We start from the raw sequence: 13,550 nt of genomic DNA, 5'->3' as shown, positions 1-13,550 counted from the left end.
CTCTCTCTCTCTCTCTCTCTCTCTCTCTCTCTCTCTCTCTCTCTCTCCTTCTGTGTATATATGTGTATTTATCTATATCTATCTATAGGGAGATAGTGAAGTTTTGCAGTGAACAGAATATACAGCAAAAGCCAAGGCATTATTATGGCTTGTAGCTATATATAGTAAAGGTGAAAATATGGACCAGGAAAGTTGTGAAGATTGCCTTCTTCATTTAGTTTTTGTTCTGGACCATAAATTCATTCACACACCAGTCAACGAAGGAGGCCTACCTAGCCCCCTAGCTTCCAGATCAACATTGTGGTGTTTTTCTAGCAGAATCCAATTTACTTTGGGGACTTGGGATCCTAATCAGGTTTGAACAAGGAGTTAAAAAGAATTTTCCAACCTAAGTCAGATAGTTGTCTGAGACCGTGGGTTTAAATCAGCCCCAGGCACTATCAGACAAAAAGAATAAACTCCATTTTACCCTAGAGCATTCTGCTAATTGCTGGGCTTGGTATCTTAACTCTTAGACCTTGAATATGAATGAAAAGAACTTTGGCTCTTCCTGATAGGAGAAACTTTTTTGTACTCTAACCTAGCGGAGCTGGGGACAGCAGCTGACTTCTCTTGCAGCCCAGTAGATGGTAGTGGAGAGCAGTTACAATGAGAAACCAGTGGAGATGACCAGCAGAGATGACATAATGCCAAGGAGAGGTGTTGCGTGCGCCCATTAGATGTGCTGTGCACTGTGATGTCACCAGAGGCTATCTGCATTAGTGTTTGATGTGTAAGTTGTTGCCTCAGCCACACGTGTGACTTGATCATACTTTTCTCTCTTCACATGCCTTTCTTGAATGTGCCCGGCCACATGGGGACTTAAAGTGTGTGCTCTCCATTCCTCCATGGACGTGCCTTATCCTCGTGGATTCTAATGTACTATTTCACTAATGTTTCCTGGCTGCACGTAATGCCATGCACGTTCCCCAGTTATGGTTCTATGGTAACTTGTGAGAGGTTGTACCCCGTGTGAGTATGGAGAGGAATCTCTTCTTGCCACTTTGTTATGCTGTTTCATTAAATGTCTTTTTATTTCGAAGTAAAGTATCTTCTGGCTGACTGAAAAATGGAAACACATCAATCAGGGTGTGCTCAAGAGCCATTGCTTTTGAGTTGATGCTGGCCTACAAAATACACCAAACCTGCCATACCTTTTCTGAGGGACATGTGAAAATATCCCAAGTGCTACATGTGCGTATGTGTTAACACAGGACAATGAATTGTCTCTGTTCATTTTTCCTTTCTAAAGGCTCTTAGTTTGTCATGCTTCATTGTTTGATCAAAAGTTTCCATTGGAAAGAGTTGGATGAGCTTAGTTCCCTAGAATTAAATGCCAGGCTTATGAAACGTGCCTGTGAAATACAAATACAGTTTCCCTTATTAAAGGTCATTGATGAACAAAAACAAAGGAAAATTATTTGGGCAAAAATTGTTATAGATTTGTTTGAATGAAAAGCTGTAACTGTTGTTTAGTCATTTTTCAGTCATGTCCAACTCTTTGTGACCACATTTAGGGTTTTCATGGCAGAGATACTGGAGTGGTTTGCCATTTCCTTCTCCAGCTCATTTTACAGATGAGGAAACTGAGGCAAGCAGGGTGAAGTGACTTGCCCAGGGTCACAGAGTTAGTAAGTTTCTGAGGGCAGATTTGAACTCGCAAAAATGAATCTTCCTGACTCCAGGCCCTGCACTCCATCCACTGCACTACTTAGCTGCCCTGAATGATAAACTGAGGCTAATTAATTTATGAATTATTCTTTCTCAAGCATACCTTTAATAGGAAAAAAGGTACTGATATCTCTATGAACTGACTGAATACTACAAGTTGGACAAATAGCAACAAAATAATGAATACTAAATTATACTTTAGTTTAGGAAAGAGGGAGATTCAACAAACTCATTAAGTGGCCATATTGTTCAAAGCATTGTGGAAGGGGCTGAGGGAAACACATTCAGCTTGGTTCGATTCCATAAACATTTATTGAGCATTTACTGTATTGGTGGAAGCATGGAAGTTGTGGGGCATACAAAAATGAAATAAAAAGCAAATCCTGCTTTCCAAGATCTTCCTGAATCAATGGTATAGGTGGCAGAAAGAGTTTGGACCTGGAGTCAGGATATCTAGGTAGGAATCACACCTTAGATGCTTGCTAATTCTCCTAATTTCCCAAGAGTCTCAAGTTTCTTCCTCCGTAAAATGGGTATCCAGGTGCTACCTAGCGAATGTAGTGAGAGAATTGCATCACAAACTTTAACATTTCATGCGAAGTTGAGTTATTACCAAATTCATTCATCAAACATTTATTAAGCGCTTGCTGTGTGCAAGAAACCATTTTGGGCATTTGGGGACATAAAGATAGAGAAATAATCTCTGCTTTTAGCACTGAGGAAGGATTATGGGGAAAAGAGTGTCCTTGTGGTCCCTGCCTTGTGTAGCCCAAGATAAGCCTTTATCACTTCATCTGAGTGAATTTAGTAATAGTGATACCTTCTCCACCCCCAACCCTCCCAAAAAAGGAGAAAAAAAGTAAAGAGGGTCAATTCTTTTTAATGTAGAGAAGAGGGTTAGCTTTGAAACTGAGTTGAATTTATTATATACCAGTAAACTATATAGTTGAGATTCACAGTCACATAGAGTCCTCTTTTTTCTGTTCTTGGTTTTTAGAAATGTTCATGTTTGTTGGTGTTGGCGAGTTCAGAATAGCAAACATTTAGATGAAAACTGTGAAAGAAATATTTAGTTCAATGTTTTTTTGATCTCCCTGTCTTCTACCCCTTCTCCTCCTCTCCACTCAGTTCATTGACTTTCTTAGCTCCCAGACCTCCATTTTCACTCTCCCATTCCTTTCCACCAAAATTCTCCCTTTTCTTCTGAGAGTGGAGAAGGTAGGGCATCTATTTCCTTTTATCTCCTCAGTGCCCAGCACAGATGCTTGCACGTAGTAGGTGTTTGATAAGTGTTTGATTGGGGAAGGAATTGAATAACAACTCATATTTGAATAGCACTTTGAAGTTTGCCCTTGCCCCACAGCAACCCTTCAGCTGCCCCAATCTCCTTTTCTAATCAGCTGAGGAAGCTCCCTCTGGGAGATGCAACCTTCCTCTCAACATGTGAACTAGGATATTTCTACAGTGCCTACTATGTGCCAGGTGCTGTGTGCTAAGCGCTTTACAAATATTATCTCATTTGATCCTCATGAAAGCTCTAGGAGGAAAGTGCTATTATTATCCCCATTTTTCATTTGAGGAAACTGAGGCAAATGAAGGTTAATGACTTTCCCAGGGTCACACAACTAGTAAGTGTCTGAGGTAGAATTTGAACTCAGGTCTTTCTGAATCCTGAGTCTTATACCACACTGTCTGCAGTCTGATGAAGCCTATACACCCCTTCTCAGAAGATTAATATATATATATATATATATATATATATATGTATAAAATTGAGGAAAATGCTAAATTTCAATCAAGGGTTAGTGAAAATTAAAATTATTTTCCCACCATCTAAGTTCATGAACTCTCTGCAACCATCCATGAGTCTGTGGACCTCAAGTTGCAAAGTCCTCAACTAGGGAGATCAGGATATGTTTCTCATAAGGGGTGGTACATGAACTGTGTCATGAAGGCAGGGGTGTGCTGGGCCCAGTGTGACCAATCTGACTGTTAAATTTTCAATGTGAACATTTGTACCTCAGAAATCACGAATGCTACAAACCAGGGCTTTATTCGTGGTTTTGTTAATTACCTAGCCTTAAGAAAATGATGAAGAAATTGTAAATAATGCAAAGGCTTGGAATCTGGAGACTGAATGCTGACATCAGAGAACAAGTGGACCAGCTTGGCTGGAACACAGAACTCATGAAGGGAAGTTATGGAAGGGAGTCATGAAAATACCTGGAAAGGTAGGCAGGAAATTGATTTTGAAGGATTTTATATTTCAAATGGGGAATTTACGTTTTATCTTAGAGGCAGTAGAGATTTTTGAGCAGGGAAATGATGTGATCAGACATATTCTTTGGGGAGAATTTTTGGTAGCTGGGTGGAGGATGGACTGGAGAGAATAAAAACCAGAAGCCTAGAGTCCAATTAGGATAACAGCCTAGGGGACGGGATGAAGGCCCAAACGAGAGCAGTGGCTTTGAGTGTAAAATGAAGAGAAGAATTTCATTGTGGCCCTGGGAACCTCCCTCCCTCATTTTTTTTTTTCTTTACCTCTTTCAGCTAATTTTTTTTAATTCAAAATTTTTTTTCAACATTCACTTTTATAAGATTTTGAGTTCCAATTTGTTTTTCTCCCTTCGTTCCTCCCTCCCCCCTACCCAAGATGTCAAGCAATCTGATGTAGGCTATACATGTACAATCATATTCAATATATTTCCACATTAGTCATGTTGCTTCACTCATTTTTTAAAAGTAAAAGTGCATAGATTTCTTTTGTTTTTATGCCATCCAGATTTTCCAATGTGTCCCTCCTTTCAATGCCTTCTAGAAAACCATATCTTATGACAAAGAACAGAAAAGAGCGGACAAAAAACCCAGTATAATTACGTGAAACCCTTACTCACTGAAAAGGTAGAGGCCCCCTTTCAAACAAATCTGCTGGTCCCTAGGGGTTTACTCAAACTTTATTCCCATCCTTTTAGATGTGATAGGCTTATTCTGGTCTTATTCAGACCACATTCACACCTAGTAGAGGGAAGGCCTCTTTCGAGAGGAGATCGTTTTTCACTTCTACTTTAAGTAGGCTCTTTTTCACCGTGTGAAATGGAGGCTTCGAGTGTCTCATTTGCTTGTGAAAAGGCCAGCCAAGGTAATGAACTCGCTCCCGACAGCTTCGTATAGCCATCATTTGCATAGACCATCAGGTGAAATTTAGGATTTAAAAAACTGGGGAACCCTGACTCTCAAAACTGTTTGGTGATTTTTGGGTAAATGGCCATTGCCTGGTTATGGCCTTGAATAGAGAGATGAAGATTTGGGAAATATAATGGATGGTCAGTATAGTTTGGGTCAGGTTTCTCCCAAGAGAATCTAGACCAGAACCAGCCCAGAAAAGTTGTAGAAAATGCAACTGGGTTTGCACCCCAGGAATTCAGTCTCAGGTTTGGGGAGGAGGCATTTTTGTAACTTCTGTTCTTGCTATGCCATTTGAATAAATTGATTTGCTGAGACCTAACTAAGCCTACAGGCTGATTATTAATGTGGAACATACCAATGGGGGCCCAGGAGCTAGTGTTAAAAGCAGCTACTTAAAATGTTGTCCCATAGAACCCAAGGGGAGTACTTGAAGGTTCAGGGAATGATCCTACAGAGTGAGTTATAAAACCAACATAACAAAAATATTATATGGTTATATATTACATAATTATGTATTATATAATTATCAGCAATGTTCCACACCCATAATCCCCTGCTTTGAGTGGGGGCAGGGGAGTACCTCTTCATATTTCTTCTTTGGAGCCAAGCTTGGTTATTATAATTTTTCGGAGATTAGTTTTGATTTTTATTGTTGTTTACTCTGTTTACATCATTGTAGTCACTGTACATACTGTTATCCTACTTTTACTTATTTCACTTTGCGTCAGTTCCTATCTTCTCATGCTTCTCTGAATTCATCATATTCATTGTTTCTTACAGTGCAGTAATATTCCTTTACATGTACCAAAATGTTAGATATTTTACGTATCTAAACCTTGCATATACCCTAATAAATGAGTTCTGGTTGTTGTTGTTATTGAGTTGTTGTAGTCATGTCTGACTCTCCATGACCCCATTTAGGGTTTTCTTTGGAAAAATACTGGATCGGTTCACCATTTCCTTCTCCAGCTCATTTTACAGATGAAGAAACTCAAGCAAACAGGGTGAAGTGACTTGCCCAGGATCACACAGCTAGGAGTGTCTGAGGCCGTATTTGAACTGAGCTGCCCTTATAAATGACCTTACCAATTATTAATAATGAACTCCTTTTCATCTGAGAATGTTCCTTTTGAACTCTATCTCCTGGCACTTGGGAATAATAAAATTTTTTCTAAAGATGTTTCATCCCCTGCGCAGCTCTGCAGAACATCTTGTCTATTTTCTTCACATTCTGGACACTGTTCCAGTAGGAGGAATGAGACTTCTCATGGCACTTTCAGAATTTATCTCTGTCACCATTACTCATCAACCTGTTCTCCTTTGAAATTCAATCCATCTGTCTTTCTTACTGTCCATATTCTTTTTTGTCACCTACTAATCGTGTTCTCTTCTTTCCAATGAGTTTACTATGTGGCTCTCAGACTTTCTCGTCACCATATCCTGTGTCCTCATTCTTGGTGTCTTCAATACTCTAGCTGATATACCTTTGAATATTCTGGCCTTGCAGCTCATCCCTTAACCTCTATCTCTACTCTATCTGAACCATCCACCTCACGATCACCCATATGTCTCAATTCCAAGATTTTGAACTTTGTAATTCTGGTCTCTGATGACAATCAGAGGGAAGATGAATTTCTGGGGACAATAGTGAAGTTCAGGAGGGCAGTCAGGTGGGAAATGAGGAGGTGGCTTGGCTGGGGCCCCCTCCTTAAATGCAGGATCTGGGAGGGGCTCTCCATGTCTGCCTCCACCCTCTCCAATCAAAGGGAAAGAGGGACCTTGTGGGTAAGGGGTACTGAAGAGATAACACCTTATTTTTAATTTCATAGGTTTTGGCTGGTCTTTTTGCCTCCAGTTTCTCTATGCTCCAGCCAATTCTTCATCCTGATTCCCTTGTAAAAATTTTAATGTGTCATTTTAACTACGTCATTCCTCTGCTCAAAAGCTAACAATGGTTCCCCATTGCCTATTGAATTAAGGACAAACTCCTTATATGGGCATTCAAAGCCTTTCATAATCCAGTTACAACCTATTTTTTTCTCCTTACCTAAAATAATTCTGCTAAGAAAACAGAGGCTAGTGGCATTCTGGTGTATGAAGGATTGAGGAGATAAAGCGATCCAAGGAGAAGTAAGAGAGTAAATCAGACATGAATAAAAAGGCTGCTGTGAAGAAGTAAAGGCTCACTTGAGATTAGACCACATAAATTTGTAATGGTCCTAGTTGACAAAATTTCATGACTTTCCCACAGGGTTCAGCAGCCTGGGAGTAGGCATCTATGATTGGAAACTGGCAGGGCATGGATGGTCAAAGGGCAATGGGTCAAGGGAGAGCAGGCTGGAGGACAGTGCCTTGTCAGACTGGTTAATTGCAAGGTCAAGACTCTAAAGGGAGAAAAATGAGTCCAGAATAGGGTGTTCTTTCTCTCTGGGAAAGCAAGGAGGGGTGGAGGGACCAGAGGCTTAGGAGAAGTGAGGCAATGGGAGAGGAAGAAGGACATGATATTGTCATCAGAGACCAGAATTACAAAGTTCAAAATCTTGGAATTGAGACATATGGGTGATCGTGAGGTGGATGGTTCAGATAGAGTAGAGATAGAGGTTAAGGGATGAGCTGCAAGGCCAGAATATTCAAAGGTATATCAGCTAGAGTATTGAAGACACCAAGAATGAGGACACAGGATATGGTGACGAGAAAGTCTGAGAGCCACATAGTAAACTCATTGGAAAGAAGAGAACATGATTAGTAGGTGACAAAAAAGAATATGGACAGTAAGAAAGACAGATGGATTGAATTTCAAAGGAGAACAGGTTGATGAGTAATGGTGACAGAGATAAATTCTGAAAGTGCCATGAGAAGTCCCATTCCTCCTACTGGAACAGTGTCCAGAATGTGAAGAAAATAGACAAGTCAGCTCTCGGACTCGACTTCCTAGGTACCCTCTGCCCCTGGGGCCCCTCCCTCCTTTTGATTGGAAAAGGTGGAGATGGACATGGAGAGCTCCTCCCAGATCCTCCATTGAAGGAGGGGGCTCAGGGCAGCCTCTTCCTCATCTCCCACCTGACTTTAGAGCTTCATCATGCCTCTACTCTGTACCCTGCCTTCTCTCCTTTGCAGTATTCTGAGACAGCATCCCGATTTGCAGATTCTTTTTGTGTATTGTCTTTCTGCATTAGAGTGTGAGCTCCTTGGGGGTAGGCAATCTTTTGATTTTCTTTGTATCCATAGCACTTGGCACAGTGCCTGACACATTATAAATGCTTAATAAATGAGACGAGGATGGTCACAGTGGGATTGGAAAAGAGAGGGTAGGAACAAGAGACACTGAGGAGGTGGAACTGTTGATATGACAACAGATTGGATTTGGGAGCAATTTCAATCAACGAGCATTTATTAAGTGTTCGCTATGGGCTTACATTGTACTAAGCACTGGGGATGGGAAAGGGTGGGTAAGGGAGAAGAAAGGTTGACGATGGTGCCAGCCTCCTCCCAGCTCCCCACTGGAGCTGTCAACCAAAATGAGGAAATGAAGGGAGAAAGAAGCATTTTTTTTTGGCAAGATAAAAAGGTGATACATTTGGTTTGTTGACTTTTAAGGTAGCAGCAGGAGAACCAGGTGGGGAGCATACAGCTTTAAGGCCTCAGTTGTGTCATAAAATATTAAAAAAAAATTGTGACAATGTTTTAGTCTAAAGCTCTTGGTTTCAGTTGAATCAAAGACACACTCAGTTTTAGGATCATAGGCTTAGCACTGGAAGGAACCTTAGAGGCCATCTTGTCAAACTGATTTACTTTACAGATGAGGAAAACTGAGGCTCAGAGAACTTATGGGACTTGCCCAGGGTCACACAAGTGGCATCACACAAGTGGTGAGACTTGAACCTGCGTCTTCCTGATTCTGAATCCGTAACTCTATCCACTATACCATACTGCCTGCCTTACACAGAAGACTTAATGAAGTTTGGGGAGGGATCTTGAGTCTTATTTATGGTGAATGAGCTAAGAGTAGAAATGTCTTTATGCCAATTGAGAGAGGTATTTTGTTCACCTTTAAGCAGACTGAAAAGGGAGTAGTCAAAGAGAGATTGATCTCAGGATGAGATTTTCTCCAAGATTCACCTGCATTAACATTGCTGTTGTTCTCTTTGGTAAGTTAAAAATCATAAATTTGAACTATGTATCTTTGTTGTATTTACTGTGGAATTCCAGCTTTTGTTTCACTATTGTTATAACAAATACATTGGAAGCTGGTTGGGGAATAGATGGTATTCTGATTAGCAGAGGAAACTCTGAATGTCTCTCTAAGCTGAAATGCTTGTATACTAATAAATTATGTCTGATAAATTTTGTTTAAAACACAGAGAATTGAATTTTTCTTCCATGATATCCACCATGCAGTTGGGAATACAAGACTTACAGTGTTGGGATTTCAGTTCAGTTCCTCTGACTCTAGGAATAGTATACTTCCCACTGAACCCCATTGTCTCTTTTTTTTTGACTAGGCAATGGGGTTCAGTGACTTGCCCAGGGTCACACAGCTAGTAAGTGTTATGTGTCTGAGGCCAGATTTGAATTCATGTCCTCCTGAATCCAGGGCTGGCACTCTATCCACTGTGACACCTAGCTGCCCTGAACCCCACTGTCTCTATGAGATCCTGATCCATTGAGTGAGTACAACAATGTTAAAAAACCCTCAGTTGCCTCTGTCCCCCTGATTGGAGATCTGGAGGGCAGAGCAAAAAACTCCTCTCAAAGGCTCCCTTTAAAACCTTCCTAGAAGCTCAGCCAGTTTGTCACCATGTGGGTACCCTCCACCCCTTTTTCTCAGCTTTCTTTGGTGGGTTGTCTCTCCCCATTAGATTGCAAGCTCCTTGAACGCAGGGACTGTCTTTCTCTTATTTGTATCCCAAGTGCTTAGCACAGTGTTTGACACATAGTAGGTGTCTAATAAATGTTAATATATTGTATTGCTTCCGTCATATATATATACATGTATATATATATATACACACACACATGTATTTATATACACATGCATATAACTGAAACCATTTTTATATATACACATAAAATTGAAGCAGTCCAATGTACTATATATACATATATAGTATGTGTATACTATATATACACCCACATAAATGTATACATGCATACGTATGCATACATATCTATGCCCATGCCTATACCTAATCTATATCTATACCAATATCCATATTTATATTATCTACACTTATCTATATCATCTGTATTTATGTCTATCTATATCTCCCTTTATATTCCCACATTCTGGATTGCCCTCTTCCGCCAGGCTCAGCGGCAAGGCATCATAGATTGGAAAAAAACAAAAACTACTCTGTATGCATTTGTTAGTTTTTCCTTTTATCGCCATCCCTGTGATTGAGAAAATGCTTCAAGTCATTAATAGAAAACAATTTGACCACGGTGATCTCAGTCATCCTAATACAATGGATGGGTGCAATATGCATATTAGATACTACTGGATAAACATAAATCTGGCAAACTCCAAAGAAATAGATTGAACTGGCATTTTTACAGCATGAGGATTAAAAAGGAACAGCCCAGAGAGAAGTGAAAACAAACCTGCAGAGAAGAGGTAGTAACTGGGCTTAACAATCGCTAAAAGCCCTGATCAAAAATCCAAAAGGAACAAAGGGGAAAACACATCTGATTTGTGTATTTAATTTGAAGGTAAGAGGGAAATTATGTCATTGATTCCTGTTAAAAAAAAGTGCTGAATGGCAGAGTCATGAAATCAGAAATGAAAATGAAAAGTACAATTAACCAAAACCATTTATCTAAGAAAGTACGGTGTCATATTGCCTTTGACTCATCACCCAAAGAGGTTAATGGTGGAGCAAAGAGAAGAGCAGCCACTCACAGGAAGAAATAACTGTTCTCGATTACAGGAAACCTCTGACAGTTTTTTTTTCAGCTTTGCATGCCCTACCTTCCATTTAGGAAAGAACTGTGGAGGGATCCCAGACTTGCTCTGAACCTTGTAAGGTCCCACTGGGGTGAGTCAGGATGAGTTCTGCCTGCTCAGTGCCAGCATGCTTCTGTGAGTGTCAAAGCAGAGTGGAGACATCATGTTGATATTTACTGAATCTCAGAGTTTGAAGTGAACTCATCCCATGCAAAGAGGGATATCATCCAGGCTTCCCTTGAAGAACTCCAGTGAGGAGTCTCTACTCTTGGGGGGCAGTCCATTTCATTTTCCAATAACCCCAATTGTTAGTAAGTTGGTTGTTACATATAGCTGAAATCTACCTTTCTGCAACTTCTAGTCACTGCTTCTATTTTTTTGTAACCCCGATCCAAGCTGAACAAGTCCAATGTTTCTCATATGTGAAAGCTTCAAAAATTCACTAGTTGCCATTATGGCTTCTCTTTCTCTTCTTCTTCTGCTTGCCTCCTGCTCTGGTACAGTGGAAAACAACACTGGATTTGGAGCCTTAAGACCACAGTTCAAATCCTGTGACATTGAACAAAATATCTAACCTCACCTTGCCTCAGTTTTATCTTATTTAAGATGAGAGGATTGGGCTAGCTTATTTCTGGCCCCTCTTAAGCCTTCAACTCTATGATTTTAGGAAATACTCTTTGACACTTAGGTATCAACTTGGGCAAATCACTTACATTGTTTCTGAGCCTCAGTTTCCTCATCTGTAAAATGAGGAAGCTTGAGAAGTTGGCTTCTAAGGCCCCTTACAGCTTTAAACCTCTGATCCTAGCATCCCTGCAATTAAAATCCTTTCCTTTTTTTAGGCCAAATATTTCAAGTTCCTCTTGCTAATCCTTGTGTGACATGGTCTCAGGGCTTCTTACCATTCTTGGTCGCCCTTCTCTGAATGTGCCTCTGGCTTATCGGTGTCCTTCTTAAAACATAGTATCCATAACTGAACATCACTTCAGATGTGTTCTGACTATGGCAGAGTCCAGCAGAACTATCACCTTCTTAGTCTTGAACTTTCTGCCTCTCTTCATGTAGTCACAGGTTTCATTAGCTTTTTATCTGCCATGTTACACATTAGCTTATATTGAGGCTTTAGGCAACTACAAACCCCAGTTCTTTTTTAAAGGAACTGTTGTCCAGCCACTCAGCCCCTATTCCGTTCTTATGGAGTTGATTTTCTTTTGGAGTTATACATTTGTTTCCATTAAATTGCACCTTGTTAGATTTGGTTTATTGTTCCAGTCTCTTGAGACCTTTCAGGATCCTTCAGGTGTCACCTAACATGTCAGCAGCCCTTTGCACTTTTGGATGATCTCTAAGTTTCATGAGTTCGCTGCCTATTCCTTCCTCCAAATCTGTGATAAAAATGCTGTCCATTATTGGGCCAGCCTTGGGCTTTTCCCCATGTCAGCTTTCTCTGGTTTGTCATCAGCTCAATGCCAGACTCTTCTTGTTATGATCATTCAACAACTTCCAAATACATTAGCTGTCCAGCCCAAACCTCTCCATCTCCCAAGAGGAGCATGAGACACTTTGTCAAATGCTTTGCTAAAAACTGAGCGATGCTATATTTACATAATTCCTCTGATCTTCCAGGTTAGATTGTCCCCTCAATGGATATCTGCTTCCAAGTAGATGAACCTGTGTGAACCCAGGCAGGTCACTTAACCTTTTAGCCTTCATCTTCTCATCTCTATAATGGAGATATCTATAAAATGCAGCACTTCCCTTATAGGGTTGTTGTAAGAATTAAATGAAAAATTGTATGTAAAGTGCTTTATAAACCTTAGTGCTATATAAATATCAGTTATTATTATTGCTTTTGTTTTTGACATTGTTTATAATTATGCTAATGTTTGCAACATTGGATTCAGTGAAAGAGGGTCCCCAAAAAGTACAGTTTCAACTTTCTTAAAGCTTATGTTTTAAATTGAGGCAATAACATTCAGAGCTAGGAGGGACTTTAGAGACCTTAGGAAAGACATTTTGTGTCTCCTTGAGCCTTAATTTCCTCACTTGTATAATAGAGATAATAATATTTGCACTACCTACCTCACAGGATTATTATGAGAAAAGTTCTTTAAAAATGTGAACTATTATCATTTGTTCAATCTCCTAATTTTGCAAATGAGGAAACTGAGGTGAAGTGACTTTCCCAAGGTCTTATAGAGCTGTAACTAGAACCTAGGCCTCTTGAACCCTTAGTTCAATGCCCTTTTCATCACAACACACTGCAGTACACTCAGGAAACAAAACAAACCAGAAGCATGTGATAAAAGGAACTTAGGCATTGGATTTGGGGCCAGAATATCTGGGTTTGAATCCAAGAAAGTAATTTCCCATTGCTGGGCCTTCATTGCCTTATCTCCAAAACTTGGGTTGGACTGTATGATGTCTATCTTTGAAACTTGGTATCCTTTGCGATGAAGCTCAGTGACATCTGTGAAAATGGAAACAACTATTGTGACTCATCACAAGTTTTAGTGAAGAATAATTAAGAAACATTTATAAAGAGTTCTTCCCAATAATGAAAATGTCAATAGCTTGCATGTATTGAGTATACACAATCTTTCTATCTCTATTTATAAATTTATCCATTATCCATCTTCTAGCTTCTATCCATCCATCCATCTATCTATCTATCTATCTATCTATCTATCTATCTATCTATCTATCTATC

This window comes from Vombatus ursinus, unplaced genomic scaffold (genome assembly GCF_900497805.2).
Source record: "Vombatus ursinus unplaced genomic scaffold, bare-nosed wombat genome assembly UNPS02014799.1, whole genome shotgun sequence".
NCBI lineage: Eukaryota > Metazoa > Chordata > Mammalia > Diprotodontia > Vombatidae > Vombatus > Vombatus ursinus.
Note: the sequence above shows the minus strand (reverse complement) of the source record.